At 35.6% G+C, this 17,181-nt stretch overlaps 2 pseudogenes; both read left to right on the forward strand.

Annotated features, from left to right (window-relative positions):
• The first annotated feature begins 1,473 nt into the window (after nucleotides 1-1,473).
• LOC138822622 (U6 spliceosomal RNA) lies at nucleotides 1,474-1,573 on the forward strand (annotated as a pseudogene).
• Nucleotides 1,574-6,389: 4,816 nt separating this feature from the next.
• On the forward strand, nucleotides 6,390-7,016 carry LOC138822611 (protein lin-28 homolog A pseudogene; annotated as a pseudogene).
• The last annotated feature ends 10,165 nt before the right edge of the window (nucleotides 7,017-17,181 follow it).

The following is a 17,181-nucleotide window of genomic DNA, read 5'->3' on the forward strand; positions in this document are numbered from 1 at the left end:
CCTGGGTTAGAAGTCTTGCCCTTGTTATCTGATGATGCAGATAACTTGAACCTGGTATCCTAGGACCCGTGGGTCCTGCAGAAGAATAATAGCTTTTAGACATTATATCAGCAAAATTTGGGTATAATCAGTAAGTATGCTTCAGAAATATGGAGAAAAACCCTTTGGGACCAGCGAGTTAAAACAATAAACAGAGCATCAGAATAAAATCCTTTATGCATTAGCGGAAAACAATACTGTTATTTTACCATGTGAATTCAAAAGACAACAAACACTTAGAAGGTATCACAAGTTTATACCGAAGACATTGCATTGATACTTTTTATATTCTAATTTATATTCTAAACCTAATTATTTATATTCCAATCTATTTATGAGAATAAATGTAAATATATTTGTCAAACTATCAATTCTAATAAGATTCACTGTGTGAAATTTAAAATCAGTACATATAAATATAAAATATATAAGTATATATAATATAAAAATTGTTTTGCATTGTTCTGTTGTGGTTAGGGTATAAAGGCAACTCTGTTTTAAAGTATTATTCCATTATCTCTACCTCAGTTTTTGGTAGAGTTAGACTTAAAACTTTACCATTTGTTGATTTACAGCCTAGAGGCAAGAGGAAACACTGTGATTAAAACATTACCAATTTAAGGCCTAATATCGAGGAGAAACGTATGGACTTCTCCAGGAGCTATGGACATATTTGGTGATAGAAAGTCCGTAGTGTAAGTTCCTGCCTGGTTGGATGATAGACAGGAAAGGACAGTAGGTAATCATGCATATGAACAATTTTTTCACCTTCTTGGCTTTAGCTACTTTTGAAATGATAAGTATAGTAAACAATTATATTTTGATAAAATACCTTCTATTCTGAACAATTCTGACAGAACTGTTCATCTCTCTATGATCTCTTGTAACTAAGGTTAGTTTTGTTCCAGTAGACAATCTATGCTGTCAGGGTAAGATATTCTGATTGGTCTGTTCCTACATGGAAGAAGGGTAAAGGGTCAGCTAGACATTTGTGCCAGCAAGACCTCATTTGGGAAATTTTAAGTTGCACAAGTTTAGAAGTAGCTCTTAAGCAAGGCTTACTTTGAATCCATTAGCTCCACAAAGCTAACTCAGTTGTGATAAATAAATACTTGAAAAGCAATCACCTTTGGACTTAGCTGTAAAGGCTTCAAAGTATGATCAAATTTAAAATGAAGAAGACAAAATAGTCATTGACAAAAAATTGCAAATAAAATAAAATTAAATTAAATTAAAAATAAAATTAAATATAAAATTGCAAATGTGAGCAATCTACCAAACAATGGGTTTTTCCCATTATACAAAGAATTTTAGAGAAATAAGATCAATAGCATATTTAGGAACAATAAGGGTTCCTTGTTATAAATATTCAACCATGGATATATGCCTGTAGGAAGATTCCAACATTAAGTACTTAAATTTAGAGGATACTACATGTTTCAGCAGCAGGTCTACCCAAATTACAACAATACAGAGATTAACATGGCACTTGCAGAAGGATGATATGAAAATTTGTGAAGTATTCCATATTTTTCATTCTTCAAATGCAAGAAATGAAAAAAAGTTATTAAAAGGTGATTACAAAAACACAAGTGTAACAAGACCTGTAATTCATAGAATTAAAGGTTAGTTTGACATCAGTATATTAAATCTTCACCTGAGAAAGGCCTTTACATATCATAACCTTTACAAAACTTGAAATTAGTTAACATTGTCATTTTATCCCAAAGAAATAAAAAAATACAAGGACCTAGGAAAAAAGGAATCTTAAATTTTTCTATATGGAATGCAATCTGAAAGGACACATTAATGAACATATACATTATATAACAATGTAGAATTCAAATTATTATATGTAGGAGCGAATTAAATAGATTATGGACATTATACAAACATATATACTTTTTTCAGAAAAATGCCATGAACATCTATAGTGTCTATACTATTCTTTTCAAAAGATGTTAAAATTATTTCTGATTCAAAAAAATCACAAACTCTCTTGAAATCATTATAGATGTATACAAACAACTCTTGAATACATTTTGACATCAAAGTCAGACAATTCACTTGGAAGAATACCATGGAATCCATGAATTTTGAAAGTAAGATATTGCTGTTGCTTTGTATTGTGAAAAAAATTGTAGGGACACAAAGGATGGACTGGCATTTTTGAAATTTAAGACACTTAACCATACCATTACAACTTAGGAGAAGAATATGTACAGTCTTCCACAACTTCAAAGAGGTAGTAATACTTACTTATCCTTTTGGAAATATCAAATGCAGTTTCTTCCAAGTTGTTCTTCAGACCTGGTTTCATATAATGGTTCCACAGAAGGAGATACAGCATATTGTTGTTATTTCTATTCCCAGCAGCGAGATGCAAGGGGGTCAAGAGACCTTTAGTTTGGGGACTGGTATCTGCATCATGATGAATTAAGAAAGAAGCCACTCTGGTATTATTCCACATATAAGCACTGTGCAGATGTGTCTAGCCATTCAGAATTATTGCATGAATATCTGCCTTAAGCTACCAACTCATGGACAATGTCTAAGTGTCCACTCTAGGCTTCCCGATGAAGAGGGTTATACTCATCCTCATCCCTAGTATTCATCTGGGTGGCCTTTTTGGAAAGTAGTCTCCACACCATAGTATGCTGAATAATTTCAGGATCCAAAAGAGGAAATTTTCTTGGGTCCTACTCCATTTTTTTCTTGCAATTGATACTATTCCTCACTTTTTCATCTTAATTCCTGTCTTCATCAGAATTGCCTAACCAGAGACTTTGAGTGCCAGGGGGAATGAGATGTCCATGTTTTTCCCCAATAGTTCACATTGGTTGAACTGGTCAGAAAAATCTGATGAATTTTCTGCATATATTTATTCACCATGATTTTTTATTTTATCTTTTTCCATTTTTACTACTCGAAATTATTCTAACTGGAGAGTAGGGAATTTAGAGAGAGCAGAGGAAAGATTTTCCTCAATATTCAAAGGTACAGACTGAAAATGAGGACCAGTGGTGTCTTCATGTGCAGCTTATTCTAGGAATGAGAAAATAGGAAACAATGCCTTCTATGTAAATGATTTGGGAAATACAATGTTCTAGTGTGAGAGAACTCACTATTCAACATATGGACTTAAAGAGCTTTCTAATAGCTTTCTAATGTTAGTATTTAACATTCGAAAAAATGTAGAATGCAATAGTAAAATAGAAGTCCTTTGTATGACTACCTAAATTCTTGTTTTTTAAAAGATATTTGTTGTCATCTAAAAATACGCCTATCTATTGTCTTCAGGTGATTTTGATGATTGAAGATGCTTAATGAGAAGTCAAAATGTATTAGTAGTCCTTTGCTATCAATTAAATTTCACTTTTTCTTCTTGGAGGATATAATGATCAAAGCAAGCAATCAGCAAGCAATCGTTCAGAATCATGCTTCCAGTGCAAGTGAATCACCAGTAAGTAATCCTCGATACCATTATCCACAAAGATTTGTCACAGATACAATCACCCTGCCCTCTCTAGCTGCTTTCCTAGCCTGGACCTATTCCTTCATTGTACAGGAAAAGTGTGATTCAATAGATTTCAGTCAGATCTGTTAGTAGAATTATCAAGTATTTAGATTCTTGTTTTTTTAAATTAGCTGTGGGGCATGAACTCTGGGCCAGGGCACTATCCTTGAGCTCTTCAAATCAAGGCAAGCGCTCTACCACTTGAGCCACAAAACCACTTCTGGATGGTTCTGTTTATGTGGTGCTGATTTGGGAAATGGTAGAGCAGAAAGTGAAATGATGCAACCAAAAATATAAAAACAAAATAAATTAGGATAATTATGGAGCAATCATATTGTCTATGAGAACCATGAAAGAGAGAGAGGAAAAGAGATCCAGATGTGCAATGACCTAGCTAGCCACAAAATCCATGCTTCTAATCAATTTACAGAGCAAACAATTTTTTTAAGAGATAGAAATAGAATATATGTATTTACTTGAAATTAGTAAATACATTTTTAGTAGCCTACATAAAGAGTCAGAGCTTTGACCAAATTACAGACAAGAATCTTAAACCTTGGGCTAGGATGGTGGCTCAGTGGTAGAGTGCTTGCCTTGCAGCTTACTACAGTGCGGAGAATACTTTCCAAAAAGGCCACATATGAATAATAGGGATGAGGATGAGTAAACTCCTTTTCATTGGGAAGCCCAGAGTGGAAACCTAGACATTGTCCATGAGTTGGTAGCTCAAGGCAGATATTCATGCAATAACTGTGAATGGCTGGACACCCATTCACAGTGCTTATATGTGGAATATATTGCAACAGCACACACACACATACACACACACACATCATCATCATCATCATTATCATCATCATCAAATTTCTTCATAAGTATTTTTTGCGTATGGTCTTAAGAATAAATTTACATTATTAACTTGAATTTCTGACAGGACAATATCATCACTGTACATCTTGGTTGTATGCTCTCAGTTTTAAATTACTATTTAAGTATGTGCATTAGATAAGTATAGAGAAAAGTAGGAGCCACTCCGGTGGCTCAGGTCTTTAATCCTAGCTAATCAAAAAGATGAAATCTGATGATTGTGCTTTGAAACCAGACCAAGAAAAAAAAGTCCATTAGATTCTGATTTGAAAGTAACCACAAAAGCTTGAAATGGAGCTGTAGGATAAGCATTAAATTGCTAGCCTTGAGAAAACTAAAACAAAAAAAAATAACAAATTCTGGAACAGAGTCAGGCCCTGAGTTCAAGCTCTAGTATAAGCACCAAACTAATGAATTAATTAATTAATTAAAAATAAATTAAGTGGTCGCATGTGGAGAGGCAGGTAAAATGTAACAATCGTGGACACTGGATTATGTATTATTTTGTAATAAGGCAAGTTATCATTTTTCCTAATCACTAATATTTTATTTGAACTTTTTTGTACAGTAAATCCTGAATTTGGCATGCATGTATATGTGTTTATAAATGTGCGCACATGTGTGTGTATATGCGTGAGTGTGTGCATTTGCAATGTTGCTTGCCAATGTGGACAGAGTGAGGCTGAAAAGAGCTGTGTTGAAATATAGTTATTTATCACTGTTCCATCCTGTTATTTCAGTGGAACCACCCTTCTGTACATTTTATTTGTCAAATAATAACATCATCATAAATAAAGCAATTACACCATTAAGTTAGATAAAAGAGATCACTTTCAGTTAAAAGAGATCACTTTCAGTTCTTAGTATATATTAGGCAATAAGATACACATATAATTAGGTAGTGAATTATTGATGTAAGATGACTGTCAGTACAAAATATGTATTTGACCTCTTAAATTGGATATACTTTTAAGATATTCTCATGGAATGATTTTGACCTACTCGACCAAACAAGTATTACTCGCTGGTTATTCCTGTGAAACTCAAGGTGGATAAACTCTTTCCAGATTTCTGTTGAAAATAACTTTCTTTGTAAGATCATATCTATTCACACTAAGATAATAAACCCCGTATTTTTTAGGTTTGAATATCCCATCATATTGACTGAAAATCAGTATTGTGGATATGTTTGTTAGATATACATTGCAAAAACAAACAAAAAGCATGTGTCACCTCCAGATTGTGGATGCATTTGAAGTTGTTTTGTACATACAAATGTTTCTTCATTAATTGTTCTTTTGTGGGAGTAACTATCACAACTTTAACAAATAAGGCTTTTTGAATATCTTTTCCAATATAAATAACATCCCAGAGCAAGTCTTGCAATTTCTGAAACCCCTTTGAATATTTCAATGTTATTTCAGTTCATTGACTATACAGCTAAAAGCATTTCTGAAATAAACATTGTTAAAATCTGAAAATGTTAATGGATATAAAGGCTTTTTATGCATCACTTTATGAAAAGCCAGTTTTTATGAAACTAAAAGATATAGAATAAAAGAATGGAAGTGAATTGGGTGAGCTAATTATTAGTATAACTTTGTTTTCTATTAGCACAATCCTTTGAACGTACATGATGAAGTTAAATTATGTGCTTTTTGACACTATGCTTCAGTTATTTTTAGAATCTTTGTAGTTATAAGAGTGAATTTGTAGTATAAATAAATGTCTTTGAAAATGATTAGGATTAATCTTGTGTTTTGTGTCCTACTCCCCCAAAAATGAGTTATTTTCAAGTGTTAATAGTTTATAATTGAATCTTCAGTATCATAAGAAATTTTGAAAAATGGATTGTGCGGAGAAGATGTAGTCGCCTCTTCTGCCAACCTGCCCTTTGCCTCCGCACTTCTCTGGGGCCAGCAGCAGCCCGACCAGGGGCCCGGGGCCGCAGGCTCAGACAACGGCCATGGGCTTGGTGTCCAACCAGCAGTTGGGAGGTGGCTTCGCCAAGGCAGCGGAGAAGGCACCCGAGGAGGCGCAGGAGGATGCCGCTCAGGTGGCTGAGGAGCCTCAGCTGTTGCACAGGGCTGGCATCTGTAAGTAGTTCAATGTGCGCAGAGGGTTCGGCTTCCTATCCATGACAGCCCGCATCAGGGTAGCGCTCGACCCCCTGGTGGACGTCTTTGTGCATCAGAATAAGCTGCACATGGAGGGCTTCCAGAGCTTGAAGGAGGGAGAGGCTGTGGAGTTTACCTTTAAGAAGTCTGCCAAAGGCCTAGAATCCATCCAAGTCACTGGGCCCAGTGGGGTGTTCTGTATTGGGAGTAAGAGGTGGCCAAAGGGGAAGAACATGCAGAAGAGCAGATCCAAAGGAGACAGGTGCTACAACTGTATTGGTCTAGACCATAATGCCAAGGAATGCAAGCTGCCACCACAGCCCAAGAAGTGCCACTTCTGCCAAAGCATCAACCACATGGTGGCCTCCTGTCCACTGAAGGCTCAGCAGGTCCCCAGTTCCCAGGGAAAGCCTGCCTACTTTAGGGAAGAAGAAGAGATCCACAGCCCTGCCCTGCTCCCTGAGGCCCAAAATTGAGCCCCCAGAGTCAGGGGGGGCAACTCTAGCTAGCAGGAAGTTTCAAGGAGCAGGCATCAATCGGCAAAGTGGAGAAAGTTGGAAAATGGATTGGGTTGGCGAGTAGCTGGCTCTTCCATACGTCTCAGGCCAGGATGTCCCAGTATCATCCCATCTTCTCTTTTGATGAGGGGAAGGGGTGATGCATAGTAATCCCATCATGATCTATCCCAATTCAAGTGAGGGGCTTTGGGGGAACCACTTGTGAAACCTGCGTACTTTATATGATAATCTTCACCTGACCTACATGCTTCCCCTCCCTCCCCCCCCAGCCTCCAGCTTCTAAAAGTGACCCAGATTGGCAAGTTGTTCCTTTAAAGAAGGATGTGTCCAATTTCTCTTGCCAGGGTGTGAAACAATTAAGCACCAGTCCAGCAGATCCACGGGCTCAAATCCCCAAGGTGTAGTATCCCGGGTAGGAGGACCTGTCAGGAGCAAGGCAGGGTTGTTTTGTTTTGTTTTGTTTTTTGTCTCTCCACCACCTCCTCCACTCCACATCTTGTTTCCTCATCACCCTATCTTGAGCTGTAGTGCTGGGAGAGCTGGTCCAGGCATTGGGTTGTGATGACAGGCAACATGGGTGACTAGGGAATGGCTGCAAACCTGCTGCTCTGAGCTTTTCGCTGCTCCCACCCCCATTTCTGGGCCAATGTGATTGTAATTTATTTGTTCCCTTGGATTACTGCACCTTGGGTCCCCGCTTTCTCCAGGATGCCAAACCTGCAATATCTGTGTGAATGACGTATCTTGTGCATTTTAACTTTTTTTTCTTATTATAAATATTCTGGTTTTGTATTTTTATATATTTTAATCTTAAGGCCCTCATTCCTGCACTGTGTTCTCAGGTACATGAGCAATCTCAGAGATAAATGGCCAACAGCTCCAGGTCGGCATAGCAGGAAGACTTTGTTGTTTTTATCACCATGGAGAGCAATCATTTGGAGGGCATAGCCTATTGAACGACTTCATTTTTGCCAATTAGAGCTGGCTTTTTTGCCATAGGGTCCTCTTGAAACCCCCTCAACACTTGGAAATGTTTCATGGGAGACTAGGTTTTTAATTGGGTTGCCCCATGACTTGTTCTCCTTCTGCTGGAAGAATGGAAATTAGTCTAAACAGGAAACGGTGGTTCAGACAAGGTAGAAGACGACCAAAGAGGAAGCCAAGGTTAGTAATGATTGTCTAATCCTATGGCTCTGCGACTTGTTTTCTTTCCATATACTATATCTATCCTTTCCTAGGTTAGGTTGGGATTACTGTGCAAATAACTGTATATGTATTTTTTTTCCTCTAAGGAATGGGAATTGATATGTTTGGATTTTAAGACCACAGATTTGTGTCCCCCTTCTACTAGCCATGCAGGGATGGATCTATAAAAAGCAAGGACCAAATCCTCAGTCTCGGCTTCCAGGGAAACCCATAAGTGTAGGACTCTCTCTGGAGCCCGTGTCCTGCCCTGCTGCATAATTGTTCATAGTGTTGTGTTAGCTAAAGGACAAAAAGGAGGTTTCGTTTACAAGCTGTGAGATCACCACAAACCTACCTCATGTGTTAAAATGGGACAAATGCAATAGAATGCATTGGGTGATGTGTGTCTGATCCTAGTTTCTTGTCTTCCCACAAATGTTGCCCCCTCTAGTTAATTGTATTTGTCTAGGCTCTGTAGGACTTTACTGAGTTTCTGAGTTGGTCATTTGCTAGATGGCCTAGTTTGTGTAAATAATAATATGTGGGTCTTTTCTCCATGTTCTTTTTGGAGTTTTATTGTTTACAAACTTCTTTTAGAATTGAGAAAAACAGCCAAAGCATCTTTGACAGAAGGTTCTGCACTAGACAAAAGGATCTGAAGCTAAGTTGGGGGAACTTCTAAAGTGAGGATCTTGAACCAGTTTTTCTTTTGTTCCCTCACTTCCCCTATTTCCCATTTTGGACTAGATCTTCGTTGGTAAAAATAATAATAAGTCCCTATCCTCTAACCTTTTCTCCATCAAAAGAAAACCTACATGCCCATACACAGATGACTCTTGGAATGTCTCTTCAACTTTTATGTGACTTATGCAAAGATTCTGAAGACGCTAGTGCTCCAACCTCTCCACCCCCCCCTACACACACACCTTGTTCCCAACCTGAGTCCATGTTTTTTTAAACGTAATTCTCATCAAATATGACATTTGTGACCAAACCTGCTTGTTCTGTAATACTAGAGAAAATCAATTGGGCTTTCCATGTAGAAAGTGGGGTCAGGAGACCAGGAAAGGGAATATGAATGTATGTTAAAGTCACTCAGGAACTTGTACACAGGTGCAAGAAAAGTTATGTCAAAGTGGCCACAGATTGTTTAATGGGAGACGAATGTAACGCCATGTTTACTGCTAGAAACCAAAGCTTTGTGAGAGAACTTGAATTTATGGGGAGGGAGGCTGGAAAAGTGTGTACCTGTCTGTCCTTTCTCTGATCCCTTCAGACTAAAGCTTCCTTGGGCTTTTATGATACCAGTACTGCGGTGTTTTATTTCATGATTGATTTGTGCTGTACCCGAGTACTTCCTTTCCCCCTTTCTAATAATTTTTTTAAACACATAATGACTCTTCCCTTACCTTTCTTTTCCTGGGAAAATACAATGAAGAAATAAATAAATGAATACTTAAAAAAAGAAATTTTGAAACAATGTAGTATTATTGATGTCTTTTTTAGGGGGTGGAGTCTGGTAGTGGGGCCTGAACTCTGGGCCTGGGCGCTGTCCCGCAGCTCTTCAGCTCAAGTCTAGAGCTTTTCCACTTGAGCCACAGCGTCACTTCCGGCTTTTTTCTTTTTGCTTATGTGGTGCTGAGGATTCGAACCCAGTGCCCCATGCATGCATGGCAAGCACTCTACCACTGAGCCACCTTCCAGCTCTTTATGTCTTTTTAAACCAATTGTATTCAGAAGTTGGAAAGGCTTTAATTCATGCTTAGGTCTTGTTTTCTATGATTTTTTTTGGTCCGGTCATGGGGCCTGAACTCTGGGCTTGGGCACTGTCCCTCAGCTCTTCAGCTCAAGTCTAGTGCTCTACCACTTGAGCCACAGCGCCACTTCGCGCTTTTTTGTTTTTCTTTTTGTTTTTTTTTTTTGCTTATGTGGTGATGAGGAATCGAACCCAGGGCCTCAGACATGCAAGGCAAGCCCTTTAACCACTGAGCCACCTTCCCAGCCCTGTCTATGATTTTTTATCCTCTCATTCCTAACATTAATGATAGGTCAGTCTGCATTTTTGGGTACATGAAAGGTAAAATATTTATCTGGGGTCAAAGTGATTTTTATATCAGTCTTGCTTTAATAGCATTTTAAAGTATACCTTTCTCTCAAAATGTTGGGTATAAAAAGCAGTCAAAAAACTTCTAGGGCTGGGAAGGTGGCTCAGTGGTAGAGTGCTTGCCTTGCATGCCTGAGGCCCTGGGTTCGATTCCTCAGCACCACATAAGCAAAAAGAAAAAAGCCAGAAGTGGCGCTGTGGCTCAAGTGGTAGAGCGCTAGCCTTGAGCTGAAGAGCTGAGGGAGAGAGCCCAAGCACACAGTTCAGGCCCCACAACCGGACCCCCCCAAAAAAATTAAAAAACCTTCTAATAGTAAACAATTTAGGTGAGCTACAATGTGGAAATGATTGGTCCATAAGACATGCAGTCTCTTTCCATCAGGAATTGGGGAGGTCATTCTTTCAGTAAGACAGTGTTAAACAGAGGTAGGGTCCCCAAGCAGTGCAGTGTTGAGTGAAGGGATAGAATATGATTTCTGCTATTTTGACCTAGAAATCAAGAAAGTTATTCTTTAGCAGTTCCTTTCACCAGAGAGGTATGTATTGATTATGAACTTTGAGTTTTCATATTACAGTTACCTATTTTCTAACAAAGACAAAGTGAAATATTATGAGTGTACACAATAATTATGGGAAATTTTCCTCGAATTTGTAGACTAAGTGCTAGTATTTTAGTCATGAAATAGAATGAGGTTAATTGATATATTCGGAGATGGACCTCAGGCTAACACTTACCATGTGTGCAATGTTGTACTAGTAATTACAACACTGAAGACTTCAATATCATCATCAGAAAATTAAAAATGTAAGTAGTTCCACTTTATGCAATTATTCTGAGGATTAAATTAGATACCAAGGGTAAAGTATTGGAAAAACAAACAACTAGCATTTGGCAAATTCTACCTGTTATTTTATCATGTGATGAATTCTAACATTTTTACTCTGATTTTATATTGTGTCTCTTTATGATGTGCAATGTGATGTATTGATATTCATTGCATTGATCATTTTTCTGTCACTATAAGGAAAATACCTGAAAAGAAAATTTCTGAGGAGGAAACTATTATATTGTTTCATGGTTTAAAAGAACACAGTTTAAGATCTCCATTGTTTTTAATTATATTTTTATTATCTTAACTAGTTGTACAAAGGAATTTCCATTCTATAAGTCATGTTTTTATGTACAATGGATCTTTATATAACTATTCCCTACCCTTCAGAATCTCACCAGACTTTAATTTTTTCTAGTTTCATACTATCTGCATTGAATATTTTGTCTTCACTTTCTTCCTCCATAACTCTCTTTATTCCTTCCCATTCACTTCCCCTCACATCTTCCAAGTGATAGTTTCCCAGTATTAATTTTGTTGGATTAAAAATTTAATTTGATAAAAAATGACATCATTTAAATATTCCTCTGCAAATGGCATGATTTGGTTAATATTGCTGTGTAAACTTTTATAAAGTTCTAGCTTCCAAATATGAGACAGAACATGGGTCCTTTTTGTGTCTGGCTCTGATTTAGTTTACATATTTTTACATCTATCCATTTCATTGCAAATAACGTAACAGTCTTCATAATGGATAGGTACAATCCACTTACGTATATATGACACACTTTTGCCAACCATCACTCCGCCAAAGGGCATCTGGGCTGTTTCTATAACTTGGCTACGGTGAATAGTGCAATAGTGAACATGGTTGTGAAAGTGATTTTACTGTAACCTTTTGGAAGAATTCATCACTATCTTTCTGGGAGCAGTCCTCTAACTTGTTTTCCAGAATAAGCACATCCTTCCCTTCATCTCCATCACAACGTTTTGCAAGTCCTCAAAAACACACTACCCTATATAGGTCTCAATAAGCTAAAAGCACACAGTGCCCATATTCTTTCAATACATTTTTAATAATTGTACTTATAATTTACGGAACACCTTCTATGTACTTTCCTGTTGTGGGAATGAGAGACATAACAGACTGAAAGTAAGAAATATGCATTTTAGTTAGCTATTATCATATTTAAAATCTTTTTCAGCTCTAACTCATAGCCTCGCTTACTATTATTTTAATCTTTATATGATTACTTCATCTATCGCCTAAATTATAACAGGTGAGTTAAATACAAAGGCAAAAAGTGTGGTTTGATTTTGACACTCATGTGTGAGGATGCACAATAGGGGCAAATAGAAGGATTGGAATAAATAGCAGTTATCCTTTTTGCTAAAGTAGAGATGGTTTTCCCAAACTGATTCTTACAATTCATATTGCATTCAACAAAAAGAAACATGTAACACTTCTCTTTGTTTTGCTCCTTATTAACTTTTGTTTCCATTTTATTTTATAATGAAGGATGATTTCATGAATCTACTGTAGATGAAAAAATATGTTGAAATATTTCTATCTATGCATTGATCTATACATACACACATATATTACACAGGTTACAATGATAATTTATAACTTCTGTAACTATACAATTTACTAAATTATTAAAAACATCGACGGCTCATGCCTGGAATCCTGTTTGCTCAGGAGGCTGAGATCTGACAATCGTGCTTTGAAACCATCCTAGGCAGGAAAGTCCATGAGCCTCTTATCTCCAAACAACCAACAGAAAATCAGAATTGGAACTGTGGTTCAAAGTATTAGAGTGGTATCCTTGAGAGAAAAAGCTCAGGGACATCACCCAGGCTCTTAGTTCAAGAACTATAATCTACCTCCAAAAATCTATTTAATTTACACCTTTGTAAGTAGAGTATTTCCATCACCCAAATGCACATCCATGCACATTTGCAAAGTAACTCTGTTTTGTCTGAAGTACCAATAAACATTATCACTAAAGTAGAAAGCATTGGAACGTAGGTTCATTCTATCTCTCTCATAGATTTTTCTCCACTCAAATACTCAAGTGTTACAATTGTTCTAATTATTTAAAATCATAGTTTTTGTCTTTATTACCTCTAATATTAGAGTTTGAATTGAGTGTTTTGTGCCACTTAAATGTGTGTTCTTAACACTTTGTCATGCCCCCAGCCCTAAGTTATCCTGATTATTTTTCAGCAAGAAACTGATCTTTGCTCTAAGTTTACTTGATGTTATTCTTCCTGGAATTAAGAATAACAGGTGCATGGCACTGTGTACAGAACTTTCTGTTCAGTCTGGGCTTTAGCCACTATCCTCACAATATTGCATTCCCATGTAGTCAGGATTTTCATAAGCTTGTCAGAGCTGATTTTTTTTAAAATCTTTCATTTCCTGCAGGTTCTTGAGTACTGAATTAATTAGTGTTTTCTTGGGTTGTTTTGTTTCATTTGAATCTCTGTGTTGAGTTGCTCCTCACATTTCCTTTTGTTTCTTTCCCTCAAGTTCTTACCTAAAGTGCTGAGAAACCAATTCTTCTTTCTCAAGATAGTCAGGGTGAACATTATTTATTCCAAAGCAATTTCAGTAACATTTAAACACCTTCATATCTATGAATGGTAAACACATGCTAAGTGCTGAGAAGGGTGTTTTTATTTTCATGGCAGCCTTTGGCATACACAGGCAGATCATGAAATATATGAATAAAATAAAACTACCGATGCATGCCTGGAGGAGAAAAAGCTATTATTAATTGTTTGACAGAGGTTTCTCTTCTAGGGAAAGAAAAATATTGCTTGGTGCAGGATTTCACAAAATCATATTGCTAGGAAGAACCTAAACTATCATCTAATACTACAGACTTAATACCACTTGAGCCACTGCACCACTACTGGCTTTTTAGTGGTTTATTAGAGATAAGAGTCTCATGGAATTTCCTTCCCGGGCTGGCTTTAAACCGTTATCCTCAGATCTTAGACTCCTGAGTACCTAGGTTTACAGGTGTGACTTACCTCAATCCTTATACAAAAATTTAAGATAAAAATGATTATCAATCTAAATGTGAGATGTAAAAACCTATAAGACATAAACGTAAAAATTCATGACATTGTATCAGTAAAGGTTTCTAAATGGAAAGCACTAGTGGCTAAAGAAAAGCAAGAATATAGTGGATTATATCAAGTGATAGCCTTTCATATTTCAAAGGACACTATAACCGAAGTGAAAGCATATCAAACAGATAGAGGGAATATATTTGTTAATGCTACAAGGTGAATTCTACAATGATTCTGAATGTTAAGTATTTTTATATCTTCTAATTCTATATAATTTTTTTCCTGAATAGGATATTTTTTAAAGAACATTTGTAAATTAATAGTCAATAATAGGAGCATATGATATAAGTTCCTCTTTAGTATCTAAGAAAAAAGAAAAAGAAAACTCACTAGTAGGACCCTAATATAAGAAGATGACACAAAATATAGTAATGCATTTGTGGAGAAATTGATAAATTCCTCATAATGATCGATTTGAATAATACTGCAATCATTTTAGCAAGCAAGTTTTCAAGTCTTAGACTTCAAAAAGAATTGTATAGGATCCATTCATTACACTTCTATGAATGTATTAAAGAGAAGTAAAAAAAGTGTTTGGACAGGGAATTGTAGTTCATTGACAGGGCACTTGAATAATTTGTATGATACCCTGGAAAAAATCCCCAAAATCAAATTTTGAAAAGACACACTATAGAGGATGTATGCTGGATAAATTCCTATAACAGAATTTTATATCTATTTTAATGTCTGTTCTATAAATTTATAGATTTCTATTTGAAGAAATGCAAGTTTGTGAAAATTATGCTTTGAAAACCTATGAAAGTACAATTCACTTCCAAAACTAAAATGTCTACAATAAAAGGAGGTTATATATTGCAAGTGAATTACATGTTAGAAAAAAAATTGTTAAAAATTCATCACACAAAATGCAGAATACCTAAAGAGATGTTTTTGGTGTTGGCTAAAAACTCTGTAGACAACAGCGTTTAAAACAAAGATGTGATTTCTGTTTATTTTGAGGGTTTTTTTGTATGTTATTTTGAGTTTATAAAGAGAACTCAATCAAATAGTCTATTTGATAACTGGAATACCTAGGAATTATGCATCACTTATAAGTAATTGATAAATTCTTCTTTTTTATTTTATTTTATTTTATTTTATTTGTGAACATACTGTACAGATTGGTTACAATTACATGGGCAGGATAATGCATATATTTCTTACCAAGCATTGCAGCCTCCTCCTTTGTTTACCCTTCACATCACTTCCCAGCTTTCCCCCTCCCCCCCAGTCCCAATCCTTCTCCCCCCCCCCCCCGCTTTGGACATGACAACTTGTACTTCTCATTCCTGCAACTTTTTCTGGAGAAAACTTTTAGCAAATGACAGAAGACACAAATCTATGCATCTGCATTTTATGAAAGCCATATATTACTTGCTCAATACAGTTGCTTTTCTCTACTTTGCTAGGTAAAAAAATGTATTCTCAAGTTAAGAGCCAAAAGCAGTGAAAAGAAACAAAATACACAATCATCTTTATTTATTTGTGAAAATAACAAATGAAATAAAAGAATTCCACTTAAGGGACTCCAATATTAGTATCTATGAAGCTGTTCCTGAATGCCAAAATCCATTGAATTTTTGGAATTTCTACGAACATATAAAAACTAGAACAAGAAAACAAATATAGTCTTAGAGTGAAGCAGCGTTGCAATAATTTTCTTAATTGTTTTGAAATTACAAAAGAATTGATACTCCTTTGCTTTGGATATCATTTAAAAATGTTTATCACTTATTATAATTCAAATACCAAGCAAGAGTAATTTTATATAATCACTACAAATATCATTTTAATACTATCATAAAATAGAATAAAAAACCAGTCCCAATATTTTACTTACCTATCATTATTCTTAATTCCTAATCATTACCTAAATAACTTAATCTTTATCGATGTCTTTAGCATCGATGTAAATATTCTATACTTTTTACTTAACATTTTCCAAGGGCATGTATTCATGTTTCTAAGAAATTTTCACAGCAGTTAAAAGACGCTTTTGTGAGATTAATGTGATATATTTTGTTGTTGTGGATATTGTTTTCAAGGCCTGGGCGTTGTCCCTATGAGTTTTTATGCTCAGGGAATGCACTCTACAACTTGAGGCACAGAGCTTATTCCTGTTTTTAGTGATTAATTGGAGATAAGAATCTAACAAGTACTTTTCTGTCTGGGTTAGTTTCGAACACAATTCTAAGATACCAGCACCCAGAATAGCTCGAATTATAAGTATGAGTTACTGACACTTGGTTTGATGAATTTTAAAAAATTGTAATTATGTTCTAAGATGTTTGTTTTACTACAATGTATATCATTCTACACATAAATTTAGATAGATATATGTATATATTTCTCATGACAAATAATCCCTAAAAATGCATCTTTCTATAGATCATATATATATATATATATATATATATATATATATCAAATACATATATATATATATAAAGAGAGAGAGAGAGAGGACAGAATTTTATGCTACTATTTTTGACCTTTTTCATTTCAAAGATATATAGTCTATTTATCTAAAAGTTTCCTAGAATAAAATAATGAATATTTAAATAGAAAGTAGAATTTATTACTTTCAAGGAAATTTTAGATATGCATATGATATTGTAGTTACATTTACAGTATATCACTTGAAAAAATTCTGTTCAAACTCTTAAATATTTCTGTGTAGTGACAGGGAGAGAGGAAGTTAATTCAAATTGGTGAGGAATTTGCAATGCTTCAAACATCCATTCCATAATTTGTTTTTTTTTAATAAGTTTTTTTTTCTTTGTGAACATACTGTACAGAGGGGTTACAATTACATGTGCAGGATAATGAGTACATTTCTTACCAATCATTGTAGCCTCCT

This window comes from Dipodomys merriami, unplaced genomic scaffold, assembly GCF_024711535.1.
Source record: "Dipodomys merriami isolate MVZ:Mamm:240054 unplaced genomic scaffold, mDipMer1.0.p SCAF_113, whole genome shotgun sequence".
NCBI classification, from domain to species: domain Eukaryota; kingdom Metazoa; phylum Chordata; class Mammalia; order Rodentia; family Heteromyidae; genus Dipodomys; species Dipodomys merriami.